General features: G+C 42.8%; 1 long non-coding RNA gene across 1 annotated transcript in view; it reads right to left on the bottom strand.

Moving 5' to 3' along the window:
• Nucleotides 1-17657, bottom strand: part of LOC140849114 (uncharacterized) — a 48401-nt gene extending 30744 nt beyond the window's left edge. Inside the window, exons 1-2 of the long non-coding RNA XR_012130695.1 lie at nt 17288-17657; nt 13746-13825 (exon numbers count right to left, since the gene is read on the bottom strand). This is a non-coding gene — a long non-coding RNA (uncharacterized lncRNA). The remainder of the gene's footprint in view (nt 1-13745; nt 13826-17287) is intronic.
• Nucleotides 17658-18491: the final 834 nt, after the last annotated feature.

Raw genomic sequence — 18491 nt, 5'->3', positions numbered from 1 at the left:
CATTTGAACTTGAGTGAATGACATTTACCTAGTTCATTGCTTAAGCATTAGCTAATAACAAATCTCAAGTACAGAATGCTAAGCCTAATAAGATATAACCCCAAAGGGGAAAACTGACTCTTATTTCTCTGAACTTTCTAGATAAATTCACCAGACATCCAACTCACTGAGCACAAACTTGTGAAATAGCTCTCCCTGCACTTCCATTTGCTATTGCTTTAGGACCACCTTTCCAAAAGAACCCAAGATTGCCAGTTCTCAGCCTCAGAATCACAAAACTTGGGAGCACATTGAAATCTATAAATCACATTGTCCAAGTCCCAGAAATTGCCAAGTGAAGTCCTGGTTTACAGTTGTCATACAATAAAAAAGAACATATATCTTTTTCATACATAAAATACATTTACTTTATCAGAATTATCCTCATTGTTACCTAGTGTCATCCCAAATAACTCTCAGTCAGGTACATAGTATTTTAAGGTTTCAGAAGCCGGGTTACAGGGTATCAGAATAAACTATTTTGCTTCAGGAACAGGTAATCCCAAAATGCCAGTGGGTGAAGGTGCTTTTATTTCTCATTCGCACCACTTGTGCAATGTGGGTTGATGAGGTTACTCTGCCCTTCATAGTTACTCAAGGTCAGATGGACAAAAGCTTTGTCTCAGTGCATGTTTCTGCAGTTACCACAGTAGGTAGAAGGGAATGTGGCAGATCACATATAGACTCTCAAAGCTTCTAACTTCCATTTGCATATTTAACTTCCATTTGCATATCTACAGCCCAGGCAAGTTACATGCCACATTCACTTTTAAAAGAGAATAAGAAGTTCAGCTTTACAATGTGCTAGGAAGGACCAGATGCATATTTGTACATCTACTCCATTTTCGCAGATGTGGAATTCCCTGCCATATTTTTTTAAATCAGTCTTGGGACTGATTTAAAATCTCATCTAATTAAATCAAGGATTCATAATCATGGCTGGACTAGGTTGTAAACTTGAAAGCTGTAAAAAAATTTTCCAATGTCCAAGGCCAATCACAAAACAAAGAAACTGAAATGTCTGGGGGTGAAACCCAGCATGGGGGTACTTTATCCCAGTATGGATCTCCCATATGTGATCAAGTATAAAGATTCTCTGTGTTGCCTACACAGGGGCCAAAGCACAAAACCAAAGGTTCATCCCAATTGTTACAGGTGTACCAGATGAGAAGGAGCGTGATCTCCATGGTAACAGAGCTACGAGCTGTGTGACTTGATTCAAAAGTCATCCAAATTAGTGCTGCTTGCTCATGTGCATTTCTGCCCACAACTAAAGGCTGGTTATCTTCCTCTGTTGATTAATAGGAAAGCATTGCTTCTGGACAAAGTGGTTTCGTGGAATGTTATCTGGACTCTTGCAAGCACCAGGCTAAAACTAGTCAAAGGGCTCTTTTCTCAGACAGTCCCCAAGTATGTCCTTGGCTCCCAGTGACCACATTTAAAACAAACTTTCAAAAGCAGTTATCAGAGAGCTTCAGGATTTTTCACACTATGCTATGGCTGTGTCCCCTTCTTCTAAGCAGACATGGTATATTTAAAATACATAGAAACAAAGAAAAAATGTAGAGCAGAGCAGCTATCCAGACAGAAGAAGTGAGGCTTGATGACCTCAGTTATTGTTTGGCCATGTCATTATCTCTAACAAGCCAGTGGATGCCAGACCCAGACAAGCCAGAAATGGGCACACCAGTATGTTTTTTTTTTTCCCATTGATCAAGAAATATGCCAGTCAAGATAGTAGCTGTCTCTAGAGATCCCAGACATGATAGTGTCACTGGAATGGTAATCTGCGGCAGGAGCAGCAGGTGGGAGTGGGACCCAGGGCTGCAGGGACAGCCAGGTGAAATGGGGCAGCAGCCAGTGTCGATTTGGGACCAATCTCCCTGCATAGGTGTGTGGTTCCTGAGCCTGATCAAGCTCAGGACTCCTTGTAACATGTCACCCCAACACCAACATCTGTAATTATGGCCAACCTTCCACCTGGTCCTCATCCTAATTCTTTCCTACTGTCACACTCTCCTAAATAGTTTCCTTCCCAACCTCCCTCCCTCCTGCCTGCCGTGCATGCTGCCACGGGAGGCTCATCTGTTTGATACTGATTTGATAACACTCCTCTGATTAGAACCTGCTCTGGCTTCTTTCTGCAAGAGAAAAGGCAGCCTCCTTCTCCCAGACCAAGCTGAGGAAGGCTGGGCCCCTGGGAGGTGTCAATTAGCCTTGCGCCTGGGCATTTAAAACTCGTTCAGGTTTCCTGCAGCTAGGGGTGGGGAACATGCCAGTAAATGTGTCTGCTGTGGTCCTGCTTATTTCTGTGACGACTGATGAGCACAGTTTGATACCATGGGGTAAAGAAAACTAATTTTAGAGACAGCCATGTCTATTTAGTTACAGCTATTATAAACACAGCCATGAAGAACATAGAAGTTAGAAATCCATTTCTTTTTAGTTCTACCTCTTAAAAAATTGTTTTAACAGGTGAGTGTATGTATGCATGTGTGTGTGTGTGTGTGTGTGTGTGTGTATGTGAGTGTGTGAATGTAAATCATCACTCCCCCCTGAACATTCAAAGCACACAAGAACACAACTGCTGTGACTCACACTCGGTTGCGGGTGGAGATAAGGGGTTATGCCCCCTGAGGGGATGGACAGGGTGTCCCTGGCAGCCCTGGGCTCTTTCGTTATTGTGGAGCAACAAACTCTTCCTGGAACATTCTTGGCAACTGGGATGCTAAAGAACATTCTGGAGAGACACATACATGCACTTCTGGGAGAGGAGATGAATTATGGGGTAAACCCACCCCAAATCAAGATAAACTTCTGACAGAAATAACTCTTCCAAATTAAATTAAAATACAGAAAGACTGTTAGAAAAAAAAGCAAATTATATGAATAGGAAGTAGCTAAAAGATGAAATTCAAATGGTGACACTTAAAATTTATCAGATGAGAGAAATTAATAAAAATGGTAGTGGCATTGGCAGGACGTGGTGGAACTGGCCCCTCATGTTACTGAGGGACATTCGTTTAACAGGAACTTTACGAGAACTTCCACAGCTCTCGCCAAAGCCCTTTGTGTGTGCACATCTCACCTCCAGAAATTGGCCAAGCGCTCTGTGGTGTAAAAGGAAAGATGGCCACCATGGTACCATATATTTTATAGAGAATTATCCTATTTGTTCACAGATAGAAAATTAGTTAAGTGAATTCCTGAAGAGATGGCCCCTACAGTTGAGTGGTAAGTCAATCAGTCAGCCAGTCCATCAAAGCCACTGTGTGTGCAGTTAGCCTCTGCCTCATGCCTGCAGCCCCTGAGCTGGCGGGATGCTCTTTTGGTTCTAAGGAGGGAGCACCTGGCTGACCCCTCAGCATGTGGTGTGTTGGCAAGAGAAAGGCCCAGGGCCCTGGGACAGAGCTAGTGGGGCTGCCTCCAAAGGGCTCTTGCCAAGCTTTCTAGCCAGCTGCCTAATGGGGAATTCAGAAGCAATGGTAAGTGGAGTTACAGAGAACACAGGTGTATGACTGAGTCTGTGGACAGAGATTCAGAACAGCCACCTAGTGCAGGGATGTCCTCTACACCTAAGGAGCTGATAATGTCAGAATTCCCATGTAAGAAAGCTGCCCTGCTAATTTTATTTACAAAGTGACAGCGTTTCATTGAAATGGGGTTTATGCTTACATTGCATATAAGCAGTAAGAAATGAAGGCATCCACTTTATAATAATTGGTGTGGATGGTTATACATTGACAGTTTGCTGAATCTCTCTTCTCTCCCCACTCATACAAACATATTCAAAAGAAATTTTAATGGTGTTTGGAAGGAGTGATGTTTATTAAGCAAATAAATTCTAGATTTTAGCCCATCAAAATGTGGTTCCTGGGCCATCAACCTCTTCAGCCTCGGCATCCCTTGGGAGCTTGTTAGAAATGCCCAGACCTCCTGAAACAGAACCTGCATTTTAACAACATCCCAGCTGATTCCTGTGCCCGTCGAAGTGTGAAGTGTGTTGTGTAGGGAACTGCTTACAGGTGAGAAGAACAGAAGAGGGTCACAGAAGACCCCTGCCATGTTGCAAGCCACATGTGGCAGTTCCATGACCTTTGGCATTGGAACAAGAACATATGGAGACCAGGGATAGAGAAACCATGGAGACTCCTCAATGTAAGGCTTGAATTAAGAGTAAACCTCAATTCTTGCTTCACATCAAAGTCACCTGGGGATGTGAGAGAACCAAGCAAAATTTAAGATTGATCAAAAAGACTCCATCTTAGAGAAGTTAAAATACTCTTACCCCATGACTGTACCCTTATCCCATGACTATACTCTTACCCCATAACTGTACCAAGAATCAGTTAGTAAGAAAAACCATGTCCCGCTTCAAACAATCAGGCTTGGGCAGGAAAGAACCCTAAGAGCATTACAAAAATAGAAAAAAGAGAACTTAACAATCCAATCAGCTTAGAACAAGTTAAAGGTCAACCAATCTCAGTTCTGCCTGAGAGGAAACCCCCTAACTGTCCCTCTCGAATGCATAAAAATCCTGTTGTAACATTCTCAGGGGCTCCCGAACCAAGTCCTGCTGCTTCGGGCCAGTTGGGTGCCCAAGCTCAAGCTTGTGTTGCTTTAATAAAGGCTCTTTGTCTTTCCATGCCATCTGAGTCCTCCAGTGGTTCTTGGGACTCACCGTGATTCGGGAAAAACAGATGTTTTTAAAGACACCACAGTCCAGCCTTGCCTTGAGTTATTGTGTCCGTCTGCAGTATAGGATCCTTCCGAATTCTTCAAAAACTCTCCAGGTGGTTCTAACGTGCAGTCAATGTTGAGAAACCCTGAATTCGGCTCTCACTGCATGGCTTCTCCTCCACCTGACCTACCCTTTCAAGCATTGGCAAATACAAGTTCCTTCAAATAAGTATTCATTTGGACTCTGGTAATGGGTGGGGGGCACTTGTACGATGCTGCATCTATGAGTAAACTGACTTCTAAACTTCACTTGGGTTATACTAGCCATTTCTTAATCAGCTATTGACATTGCTGTAAAAGAGTAACTTATAATTACATTCCACAGTTTCCTTGGCAAATTGTGAAATAGTGTACAGCTCAATTTATGAATCATTTTCACTAAGATAGGTGCTGTTCAAGCTCTTAATGGTGTTAGATATTTTAAGCCCTATTCTTACTGTGTTTTGAGTGCCTCCTAAACTCATGATCAGAGCCTCTGCCTTTTTGGAAAAATAGGAAATATTTGGATGGATGGATTATTGTTAACTGTGCACTTGGTATTGGCCAAGCCACTTTGCTAATGAGAACTCAGAGTACATGGAGAAGGGAGTGTTCATTTGAAAAGGCAGCCGACTAATCTAAAATTATCCATTTAATGGAGTTGCATTTAGCCAAGGAACCAACAGCAAAAATACATTTTAACAATGAAGAGTTAGTTTAGTTTGGCCTCAATATGTTAATGTCCAGTTCTGTTGGCAAGATTCTGTAACACCAATTTATGCCAATTCTTTTGTATTAGTGAAAAGCCATCGAATACGCAAATGTGAGATGCTTTTATAGCTGAAAAGTATTATAATTGGGTTCAAAACATATGAAAAAGTGGCCAATTAAATAACCAGAACAATTAGACATGAAAGAGGGAGAAGAAAATCCATAGTAAGTAAAGAAAGATTCAGTGACTATTTTGTGACGGTGTCACAGTAATGGCCCTTGGAATGTGAAGCAGCTTGGGAGCAGGACGGGGCAGGGCCAGCTTGGCTCTGGTTTTGCAACCTAAAAGTAAAACTATAAGAGAACTACCAATTTTCAGATACAAGAGTATGTTTACATAATGTTCAGTATAATTTACAGATTTTCCAACATTGGAAATAATGCTTACTACCAAGCTACCAGAAGACAGCACTTAGAAACTGGGGTATGAAAATCTGAAGAAATGCTTCTCAGTCACAGAAAGTAAACAATTGGGACTCCCTGCCCAAATGAGCCGTAGAATTGTTTGTTTTCATTCCAGAAGAAAATGCTTTATTTCAGCCTATTTTTCTGCCTGTTTGAACCATTCTTTTCTGAGGAGCATGAGCTGGAGAGCATGTTCTCATCGATCCTCACATCTTTCTCAGAGAGACGGAGGGACGTCATGATCCTTGTTAGCAAAAGGGTCCTTGGAAGGTGAGGGCCTGGGGCCACGTGACCTGTTCTATGAGGAACACTGAAATTACAGAGCAGCAGAGAGTGGGGCACATACCAGCCCAAGGCCCTGCCACACGCTGGGCCCCTCACCCCACACACCAGGCCCCTCACCCCACACGCCAGGCCCCTCACCCCCACACACAGGCCCCTCACCCCCACATGCCAGGCCCCTCACCCTGCACACTGGGTCCCTCAACCTGCACATGGGCCCCTCACCCTGCATGCCAGGCCCCTCACTGCCACATACCAGGCCCCTCACGCCACACGCCGGGCCCCTCACCCCTGCACGTGGGCCCCTCACTGCCACATACCACCCATCAAACACTTTCAATTCCCAACCTTTTTCAGAAGCATTTCTCCCTACATCTGAACAGATTATCCTTTGTTCTTACCTAAATTTGACCTACTTCTTTTCTTTGTGGCATTGTTTTATTTTAATTAAAAACTTTATGTCAGCAGCAAGCTTCAGAAGTATGTTTAATATGCTTTGTAATACGCTTTAATACGTTTATACTTTCATACTCTAATACCCAAATCCTGAATAAATGAAAGACTTGTGTGGCTCCTGTTCCTGGAGTAAGAATACAAAGCCCCGCCACCCTCACTTCTCTGCCCCAGGTGCTTTCTCCGATCCAATAGCTTTACAAGGCGCAATGTAATCATTGCCTGAGTGCTTCAGATCCCTTCTCTCCTGAGTTTATTTAGTGTGAACATGCATTTACTATGAAAACATACGTGTTTACATGTTACTGTAGACATATATGATATAAATATATATTTTGTTGTTATTATCCACACATCCTACCTCACTCAGATTCTTTTGCAATGTTAGGTGTTCTTACAAAGCAAGATGAAGCCGGAATGGAACCTGAGCCATAATAGCATGCACTGGTGAGGAGACAAGGAAGGATTTTCTCATGTTTGCACAGAGCACCCTGATGTGGATGTTTAAAAAATATTTAGACATAAATCCCTCAGTTTGGTTTTGAGATTCATGAGCATCCTATGATTTGAGGTGTCAGCCTTACCTGGCTTTTAAACATGTAGACAAAGAGAATAGAGGGGACAGAGCAGTCCCACTGCAGCCAAGACATGCAGGGGAGGAGCCAGACCCCATTCTGGTGGGTTCAGAGCTGCCACCCTGCCCTCTTGTAAGGGAATGAACCTGGGATGCATATTGTTTGCTCTGACTGGAAGAAAGGTTTTAGAATGGCCTTGAGTTTCCGAGTGCAGTAACATGCTAAGTAAACTCAGTGATTCATTTGTGACAGTTCCACCTAAATTACTAGAATCATTCTTATTTTTCTGGGTGGGAGGACTGACTTTTTCTGTTAAAGTGATTCTGACAATATCATGTGTGCATTTTATTTTTGCCCCTGAAGTTTAGCCAATGCATTAACTTTTCTTAGGTCTCTAAAAAAAGCCCTCTGGTTCCACATGAAATTACCTCTGAAATCAATTTTGGTTGAAGAATGAAATATAATGTTGATTGATTACATGATTATGCAAGAGCCCGCCTGCCTGCTAGACGGAGACAAACTCCGGAGCAGGGGCACTGGGCCTGTTCATGTTGATGGTGCTAGATAAGATTTCTGCTTGGCAGTGGACACATCAGCAGCCCGGGACAGAGGCCATGGCCATGGGCCAGGTTAATGGGACTGGAATAGCACTTTCTAGTGGAAACCCTTATGTTGAGATTATTCTAATTCAGAGCAAACTTTTGCCAGGAGTGAGATATGATGGACTGTTTGATATGGAGGAGCCCACCTGTGCGGCTCTGTGTTGCTGTCCCCACTCAGTGGGATTCCCTTCTCTCTGGGAAGGTCACTAACAATAATTGCTCTACACTCCCTTCTGCCCTCACCCTGGAATAATTTCTAATAAGCTTATTAATACTAAACAGTAATTGACTGATAAATGGATCTCACCTGTCAATCACAGAGTATTTTCCTAGTAACAGAAACCAAAAAAACTTAAACTCTTAATTTTTTGTTTTTTTTTTTGAGAGGGCATCTCTCATATTTATTGATCATATGGTTGTTAACAACAATAAAATTCTGTATAGGGGACTCAATGCACAATCATTAATCAACCCCAAGTCTAATTCTCAACAGTCTCCAATCTTCTGAAGCATAACGAACAAGTTTTTACATGGTGAACAAGTTCTTACATAGTGAATAAGTTCTTACATGGTGAACAGTACAAGGGCATTCATCACAGAAACTTCCGGTTTTGATCATGCATCATGAACTATAAACAATCAGGTCAATTATGATTATTCATTTGATTTTTATACTTGATTTATATGTGAATCCCACATTTCTCCCTTATCATCATCATCATCATCATCATTATTATTATTATTATTATTATTTTTTTTAAAATAAAATGCTGAAGTGGTAGGTAGATGCAAGATAAAGGTAGAAAACATAGTTTAGTGCTGTAAGAGGGCAAATGTAGATGATCAGGTGTGTGCCTATAGACTAAGTATTAATCCAAGCTAGACAAGGGCAACAAAACATCCACGGATGCAGAAGATTTCTCTCAAAACAGGGGGGGGGTGAGGTTCTAAGCCTCACCTCTGTTGATCCCCAATTTCTCACCTGATGGCCCCCTGCAACTGTGCCTGTCTTAGGTTGTTCCTCCCTTGAGGAATCTTACCCGTCTCTGGCTAACCAGTCATCTTCCGGGGCCATACAGGGAAATGTAAAGTTGGTAAGTGAGAGAGAAGCCATATTGTTTGAAAAGGTTAGCTTTTTACTTCTTTGCAGATTTATGCCCTGTGACTTCTATGCCCAGCATTTGTCTTGAGGTATCTTTACCACTTGGAAGAATTATGATACTCGGTAATTTCGATATGAGGCACGAATTCTACTTAGGGGTTGTAATTATGAAGGAAGAAGTTAAACTCTTAATTTTTAAAAGGTAGAACCACTTGTTGGCAAGTACAGAAAGTAAAATATCAATTTTTATGCAAGATGATGCAAAGGACATTTCCTGGTTAATAAAAATATTTTTATGAACAGTTTTACAGCACTTAGTAAACATTCCCATGATGTTTGCAGGTGAAGCATGAGGGTCACATATGAATTTCAGCTTTTCTGAAGCCACACTTCACTCTGCAGCTCAGGGGCCCTGTCCTCCCCTCCTCTGCCCTGAAGGACAGTTGTGGGCGAGACTCTGAGAAACATGGCCAGAGACAGAGCCCTCACGTTTGCTGAGACTGACTGGAAAGGGAATGGGTTTGTGTTTTAACAGGTGGGATGGGAACTGAGACAGGTGATGCTGTAGTCACTCCACATTGTCACTGGTACTCTCAGGGGACCAGGGAATATGCAACTGTTGCCCTGCCTTGGGATGGCCCTCCTATGTAAACCAAGGAGAGAAAGCTTCCTTCTTCCAAATCCTCAAAGACAAGCAGGGCTGCATTCCTGAAGCGCTGTATTCTAGGGTTTAAGACGCCTCCTCCTGGCTGGTGCCCTCTGACCATAATCGCGCTGCAGGGAGAAGGCACCCCGGGGGGCGGTTCCTGGTTAACCATGGCGGCTTGTGGATTACAAGCTAACTGCAAGGTGAGAATCCATTTGTGAGTCTCTGTCCAAATGGCGATGAAATACATCAGATGACATGCAATAGCTAATGGCCAAAGACAAACGGGAATGATGGGTGGTTTAATTGTAGTGAGTGTCAGCGACAGATTGGCAGGTGAGCAGTGAACAGCCCACACTAGGCTCTGTTCCATTCTCATGGCTCCTCCCCTGTATGCTGACCACTGGGCAGAACGGGCCTCATCGCCACGGGTTATGAGCAGCTCCACAGGCCCCGTACTCAGAAGGGCATCATGCTCCATGTCACCACCTTGATATTTTTAATAATTCTGAATAGGGAGCCTGCGTTCCACGTGGCACCTGACCCTACAAACAATGAAGCTGATCTTGCTGGTAGGAAAGATACTGATAGAAGAGCAGAAGCTCTGGAAGGTGGGACCTTTCACAGGACTGACCTTTGCAGGCTGCTTTCTGCGAGGTTGAAGCCAGGGTCCTGTGCTTTGCCATATTTCCCACCCCTACCTCTTGGGTCCTTAAGCATCTGTGCTGCACTCCCGTTTGCTTCTGAGGTAGGATTTGGGCAGCAAGCTCCTAACAGGAGGTGGTTTAGCACAACAATCTCCATATCATTCAGCCTCTGAAGTTTTGTGTTTTTTTTATCCTATGTAACATTATACCTGATGTGCTGGTCTAAGCATCAGGAAGCTGGCTGTCATGGGAATGTGGTTGCCTAGGGAGGAGAGAAAACGAGGCATAAATTTTTCTCTGCTTGGTACCCAGCTGTGCTTGGCATGTTTTTTTATTACTTCCAAAAAGGAGGTGAATATAGTAACCTTTGAATTTCACAGTTTGGTAAAAAGGCAGCAATAATCTCATAGCCCACCAGCCCATATGGGCGCTGCCTGCTGCAGATTCAGAGTCCCACAGACAATAGCAAGGCCAGCAGCCCCCTGAGCTGGAGTCACCTGCACGCAGGGATGCGAGAGCAGCAGGTGGTCATTTGCATCCCCTGCAGCCTTGGCACTGGGAAACTGCCAAACGCTGACTCAGTGTTGCCAGAATCAAAAATTTTATTTGGTTAAGTTCCCTTGCTGTTTTTAGTCATTAGTTTCATCTCCCTAGCAGCCTTTTCACTTTGCTACAAATGGGGAAAGATAAGAATAGCAGGACAAGTAGAGATGAAGTGTATGGGGACTGTGACCTGTGGGGACATGATCAGGGATCAGAAAACTCGAGAAGCTCCTCCCCTTCCCGAGACACCTGCTGGTTCAAGACAGGAGAAGGGAGGGAAGGGGAAGGAAGATAACAACAAAAGGAGTGAATTTAACAGCCTCGTGGCCTGACGGTTCAGTGGGCAGCTTAAAAATAGTATACCATCATAGAGGCACAGGAAACATCACCTTCCAGAGAGGACTGATGAAGGGTGTCCCAAAATGGGCTAATTCAGAGATAATGAAGCAAGGAAAGGACGTTATAATATGCATTGAGGGTAAGTGGTTCAGCAGAGGATGTAGAATTTTATTTCCAATGGTCTAAAATGTGCAGGAAAACTAATGACTATGAACATTTTTCTTTCATAATAGAAAAATGTAATGCTTAAAGGATTTTAAAATAATTATTATTCAAATTATGTACTTGTAGCTCATAAGTGAAAACAGTAAACATGTTATCTTAGGTAAAAGTGATAAAAGGCAGTAGAGAAGAGCAAAAACGATGAATAGACAACCATCTGCAGAGCTTCAGGATGGGGGGGTCCTAAAAAGACACCCCGGGAATGTGGAGCAGTTGGAGGAAGCATCGTCAGCCCACAGGAGGTCACAAAATGAGGAACCACTGAAAGGGATGCCTATAGTGAGATTTGGCACAAGGACAATTAAGAATTTCCCTTATTTGGAACATTCCTGATTTTGAAATATTTTCTTCCTTTTAAAAAATTTGTTACAGAAATGTGTTAATTATGGCTTGAATTATAGCATTATATAAAGTGACAAATGATCCAAATACACATTTTAAGTTTATCTTCATGAAATAATACAACTGTATAATTAAATAGATTGCCAAAGCATAAACCATTCCAGTCATATTCTTTGCCTACAATTTTCACTGTAAAATAATGTTAGGTCAATTAAAAAAAACTTTCCATGCAAAATTTCGAGTGAAAGGGAATTTATCACTGAAATATAAATGTTTCCTATGTCTTTTTCTCCTTTATAAAAGTGAGTTCACCAATTTTAGATCATGACTTCTAATATAAATTTTAGAATCAGCTTGTCAGTGCTTACAAAAAATGCCTGATTCAATTTTGACAGAAAATGTACTGAATTTATAGATAATATGAAGGAAATGGACATAATACTTTTGATTCATTTGATCCATGAACATGGTATATTTCCCAGTTATTGAAATATCTTTTAACCTTTCTTGCAATATTTTGTAGTTCTCATTTTATAGGTTCTGCACTTGAGTCATCCAATTTATTTCTGATTATTTTATGGTTTTTATGCTAATATATGTTTATTTTTATGTTTCAATATTTTTTGTGGCTAGTATATAAAATATAATTTTATATTGAATCCTGTGGCCTTGAAAAATCCTTTTATAGATTCCTTAGTTTCTTTCAACCAAGATCATGTCTTTTGCACATAGTTTTATTTCTCCCCATTATTTGATTTATCTATTACTACATAACAGATTACTTAAAAAGTTAGTGGCATAAAAGGACAACCATTTATTATCTCATAGTTTCTGTGGGTCAGGATTTTGGGATGTGGCTTAGCTGGGTCCCTTTGGTTTAAAATCTCTGATGAGAATACACTTAGGCTGCTGGCTAGGGCTGTTATCTCACATGAAGGCTCATCTGGGGTGGTGGGATCTCTTCCCAAGCTTACTCACATGGTTGCCAGGAGGCCCTGGCTTCTTGCCATGTGGACTTCTCCATACACTTCCAGGGTGACCTCATATTATGGCAGTCGCTGATCCAACAGAGAGAGCCAGTATTTTTATAACTTAATAGTAGGAGTGGCATCTATCATTCCTGCCACATTCTACTTGTTAGAAGGAGATCAGTAAATGTAGTCCATACTATGCGGGGGATCATTAAATAGAGTGAAAATCAGGATTGGGAAGGCCCTTGTAGGGGCTTCTTGCCATACTTTCCAATCTGTATGGCATTTATTTCATTTTCTTAACTTATGGAAATGACTAGGACTTCCAATATAATCCTGAATAAATGTGGTGAAAGCAGGTATCCTTTGTCTTTGATCCTACTCTTAGGAGGAAGTCACTATTTCACCATTAAGCAGAAAGTTGAATATAGCTTTGTTGTAGAAGCATTTTATCAGGTTAAGGAAGTTCACTTAAAATCTTATTTTACTGAGGTTTTTATCATGAATAAATGTTGGACTTTATCAAATATTCTTAAAGAATTGAGATTATAATATTGTTTTTCTCTTTTAGTCTATTTAGCATACAACACTGATTGATATTTCAATGTCAAATCAAACTTGCATTATTAGGATGCTCACCTATTAGCTATCTATTATCCATGCATCTATCATTAAAACACACTAAGAGGTGACAAGATTTTTTCCAAAGCTTAGAGTGCTCCATTTCTGTAAGAAGAGGGTTTTGTGGCAGGTATGCACATGATGCTATGAAGTTTAAAGACAGGTGATACTTATTCTTGCAATACAGGAATGTGTCGGCAGAAGGCATAGCTCATCCTGACCTGGGAGACACACTGACAGAGGGAATATATTCTGTGGAAGTCCGGGATGCATCAGGCTTTGGTGTGGCTGGGTCCAGGTACTCAAACAAGGCTAGCAGGATTCTTTTTCTCATGGTTCTGGTTGTTTCTACACAGGTTCTTTCTGCAAATGGACTTTCTCCATATAGAAGGCAAGAGGGCAACTACTAGCCCAGATCTCTTACCTTTTCAGGGGAAAGATAAGACAGTACCCACCACAGACCCACCTGTAGTTGTGAAAGATTCCTTAATGGTATATATTACTCAGCCATGGAAGAGAAGGAAATCTTGCCACTTGTGGATGGACCTGGAGACAGAAGTCAGAGAAAGACAAATACCGTATGACCTCATTTATATGTAGAATCTAAGAGGACAAAATAGAGCTTAGAGATAGAGAGAACACATTCATGGTTTCCAGAGGCAGGGGCAGGTGGGATGAAATGACTGAAGGAATTCAAAAGTACAAACTTCCAGTTATAAATAAGTCCTGGGATGGAATGTACAGCATGGTGACTATGATTGATAATATTGTATTACATATTTGAAAGATGCTATGAGAGTAGATCTTAAAAATTGTCATTATAAGAAAAAAATTTTGTTACTTATGTGTGCAATAAATACTAAGTAAATTTATAATGGTGATCATTTCATGATATATAAATATCGAATTGTTATGTTGTATACCTGACACTAATCTGTCAATTTTATCTCACATTTTTAGAAGATAAAAGTGAGTGTGGTAGGGGAGCATGCAGACTGATGAGCATAACTAGTATCCTTGATGAGTCCATTTTTCTGTTTCTTTTGTGACTCTGTGCTTCTATGAGAAGAAAGCTTCCACTGTGAGATGCCTGAGCTCTCCTTGCAAATCCTAAAAGCAGGGAGAACCAGGGCAATGGCTTACCTCCTTTTCTAGCTGATATCTCCTCCTTTCACACACATGCACCCCCTGACAAACAGATACCATAAATCCACAGCCTCAGGACCTGAGGAGGGGAACTCACTGAGAAGGCTTGGATCTAGTTCATTTTTGCCTCTTAGTGAAGGCTCTTAGGTAAGAGATGAAACTCCAGTGGTATGTATCTTTTAAAAGGCAGTGTCATTTTCCATCTGCATGACAGCTATTTATGCATTATTCCCCCAAATTACAAACCTCTCCAGAGAAGAGTCATAACTGATGCACCACACTGTCTTCCATATTCTCAGCACAGAGGAGCACGTGGAATTTTGTGAATTAATCTAGTACCTGTATTAGTTTCACAGGGCTGTCATAATAAGTTACAGAAATGAGTGGCTTAAAATGTAGAAATGTGTTCTCTCACAGTTCTGGGGCACGGAAGTCTGAAATCAAGGTGTTGGCAGGGCTATGGGCTCTCTAAAGCTTTAGGGGAGGCTGTTTTCTTGTATTTTCCTGGCTTCCGCTGGCTGTGGCAGCCCTAGGGGTTCCTTGCCTTTCAGTCTCATCACCACACTCTCTGGGTGTCTCTTGTCACGTGACACTCCCCTCTCTGCATCTTCACATGGAGGGTGAAGGCTCTCCTCTCTGTATGTGCCTGTGTCCAAATTTCCTTGTCTTAGAAGGACACCAGTCATTAGGTGAGGGTCCACCCTCATCCCAAGTGACCTCACCTTAACTTCATTTACATCTCCAAACACCCTAATTCCCATTAAGATCACATTCACAGGAACCAAGGGTTGAGACTTCAACATGTCTCTTTGCAGGGACACAAGCAACACCACAGTGGCACCTCATCATCTGGCCCTTATAATGAGAAAGAAAGTTAAGTTCTGGTATGGTTTTTGAGATATGTGTATTTTCCTTACAAGTTTCCCTGAAGAGCAAATATTGTGGCAAAAGATGACATCATTCCCCTCACTGATATTCTGAAAGGATGGTTCCCCCCTTCCAGTGTCTGGCAAATGGGGGCAGGGATGTAAAGAGGCTGTGCTGGATGAGTGGTAGCAGGACCAACGGAATTACAGAATGACAGTCTCTCCCTGGGCTGCAAGTCCATGCATCAGCTAAAGCTCCCGCTGGTCATGAAGAGTCCGTGAGGATCTGTTCCTTCTTGCTCTGACATGAGCCATAATGAGCAGAGACACCACCTAATGAGCCTGATTACCTAACGGGGCCCATAAGGATGGGCTGCCCATTCTGCTCAGGGTCCAGTTACTGGCAGCCATACAAGTGGAGCTGAGAAATTTCAAGCTGTGTTATTGCTGATTCAGTCCACGGTGCTGAGCACTTAGTTGAGATCTTATACTGACTGAGGGTGGTCAGCATGTGCAATGGGGATGCACAGATTTTAAGAAATATTAGCCGTAACTCTGTGACAGCAGTGCAATAACAACACCTGTCTTTCCCAGGGGCTCAAAGGCATTCTTGACTTAGGTTTTTGAAATGTCTGAAGATTAATGTATTATTTTTCTGACAGAGCAATCACAATTGCCAGGGAACACGTGATAAAAAGGTTCTTGGTGCCTCAGGAAGGGGCCTTGTAGTTGCCTACCCTAAGTGTATGCCAGGAAGAGGGTGGGAACGAGCTGCCTTAAGTAGAAATAAAGGCCCTAACTTGCTGGTAACAATCCTTAGAAATGAATTCAGACTTTCATGCTCCAGGGAAGATGTTCTGGGTTGAATTGTATCTCCACCAGAGGAGATATGTTAGAATCCCAACTCCCAGCCCCTTAGAATGTGATGGTGTATGGAGATAGGGATTTACAGAGGAAATCAAGTTAAAATGAGGTCATTAGGGTAGAATTCAATAGGACTGATGCCCTCATAAAAAGGGAAAATTTGGGCACAGGGGCAGCATGCACAAGGGAAGATGATGTGAAGACACAAGAAGATGTGCTCCATCAAGCCCGGAGAGAGGCTGGGGACAGATCCTGCCTTCACAGTCCCAGAGGAACCCACCCTGCCAGCACCTTGATCTCAGACTTCCGGCTTCTGGACTAGGAAGTGGTAAATTTTGGTTTAAGCCTCCAATGTGTGGTGCTTTGTTACAGCAGCTCCAGGGGACTGAACAGAAGGGGAGCATGTCCAGGACTGGAGCGTTTGGGCCGAAAAGACACCAACTCATCTCACCCAGGAGGTTTTAGCATTGGTTTCCCAAAAGGAAGGCATTTTTGGGGGCAGAAAAATTGTTCTATCTTTGCTTTTTAAGGCTGTATCACTACTTTGCCCATAATTTTAATATTCTAAAAAATAAGCTAGGCCCTGTGATATATAGATACCCCAGAACAGAAAGTTAGGGTGTCTGTATTCAGAAACTTTCTTTTTATGATTTAGCATTTTGGCACCAAAATATCTCAGGTATCGGAAGCATAGTGACATTTTAGTTTGAAGAATCAAAGATCCCATGATTTGTTTGCATCATCTTTTTTTTTGTTACCTTTTCTTTTTCTCATGTTTATCCCTTCGTTAGGCTTCCTGAGTGATGTAACTGATTGTTCAACATAGTGTCCCCGGGAGAGGAGCACAGGGTTTGATTTGGTGTGGCCCTTTGCTTTGCCATCACCCCAGGTGACCAGATGTTGTTAGTGGTTATTTATGAAAAAGCAAGCCTTTATTTAAATTAGGCTTTTGGTTATGATGGCTTGCTTAACATAGTGCCATGAAGGTTAACTTCTTATTTAGAAAGGAAATCCAAAATCTCTAAATATGTTGTCTTGATTTAAAAGTCTAGAGACTAGTAGGAGAGAGTAAAGCACAGAACCATTCAGTTAGTTTGATTTACAAGAGCTCGTACGTGCTTTCTGGACTCACCCACTTCCTCTGCCTGTGCCAGTCAGCTGTGTGCAGGGGGCAGCCTCTGGGTTGATCCCTAGCTGCCGTGCATGGGGTGGCCTTCAGTATGGCCGAGAGCACTGGCGGTGGTTGCAGGCTATCCATGCATGTTTGCCACGAGAATAGGGCTCCTACTTTCTGTGCAGGCTCTGCGCCGGCTTCTTCTGCCTGTGTCGGTTGGCCATGTACAGAGGGTAGCCTCTGGGTCGATCCCCTGAGCGGCTATGGGCGGAGGGCCCTCGGGATGGCCTAGGGCATTGACGGGTGTGCAGGTGAGTAGTGCGTCTTCACCATGCGAATAAAGCTCCTTTGTGCCTTCCGGACTCTGCCCCCGTCTCCGCTGTCTGTGTCAGTTGACTGCGCGCAGGGAGCAGCCTCTGGGTCTGGCGCAGTTAGCTGTGCGCTGGGAGAAGCCTCTGTGCGGTTGCTGTGGGAGGGGCTGCTCCCGGGTTGCTCAGCAGCAGTGGCGGATCAGCCAGTTTGCTTGCAGTCCCGGTGGGGGGAATGAATGGCAGGCTGCTTATCGCCGTGAGGGGCTTTGGTGCTGCACTGCTACCCAGGGGGTTAGGGCCCCTGAAGTTTGGGTTGTGTAACAGTCCTGTGCTCTACTCCCTCCCCACTCTGATTCTTTTCCTCCCGCTGGTGAGCTGGGGTGGGGGGAGTGCTCAGGTCCTGCCGTGTCGTGCCTTTGTATCTTACCCTTTTCGTGAGATGTTGAGTTCTCACAGATGTAGTTGTAGCCTGCAGTACTGTATCTTCTAGTCACTCTTTTAGGAATAGTTGTATTCGCTGTATTTTCAAAGTATATATGGTTTTGGGAGGAGATTTCCACCGCCCTACTCATGCCGCCATCTTGAGAATCTCCCCCTCACTCTTTTTATTCCTATATTTAAGTTGTGTCCTATAACTGTGTTATGTAACAGACTAAATATGTGTGAAAAGAGAAAGCAGATAAATACAAATGGATTTTTTAAAATGTTATTTCTATGTGGGTGTGTATAAGTAATAACTGGTTTCTGTGTTCAGAGCTGTAGGTGCAGATTATGAGGATTTGCCTGGCTCTCCAGGGTCGGCCCAGGTGTGATGTGACCCACATGACATCACTCACAAGCTGTGACTCTTTAAGGTTTGCTTCCTGCTGTAGGATTTCATAAGAAATGTGCATTATGGCTTAAACTGCAGT

Source organism: Manis javanica, chromosome 1 (assembly GCF_040802235.1).
Source record: "Manis javanica isolate MJ-LG chromosome 1, MJ_LKY, whole genome shotgun sequence".
NCBI lineage: Eukaryota > Metazoa > Chordata > Mammalia > Pholidota > Manidae > Manis > Manis javanica.
Note: the sequence above shows the minus strand (reverse complement) of the source record. Positions and strands in the feature narration are given on the sequence as shown.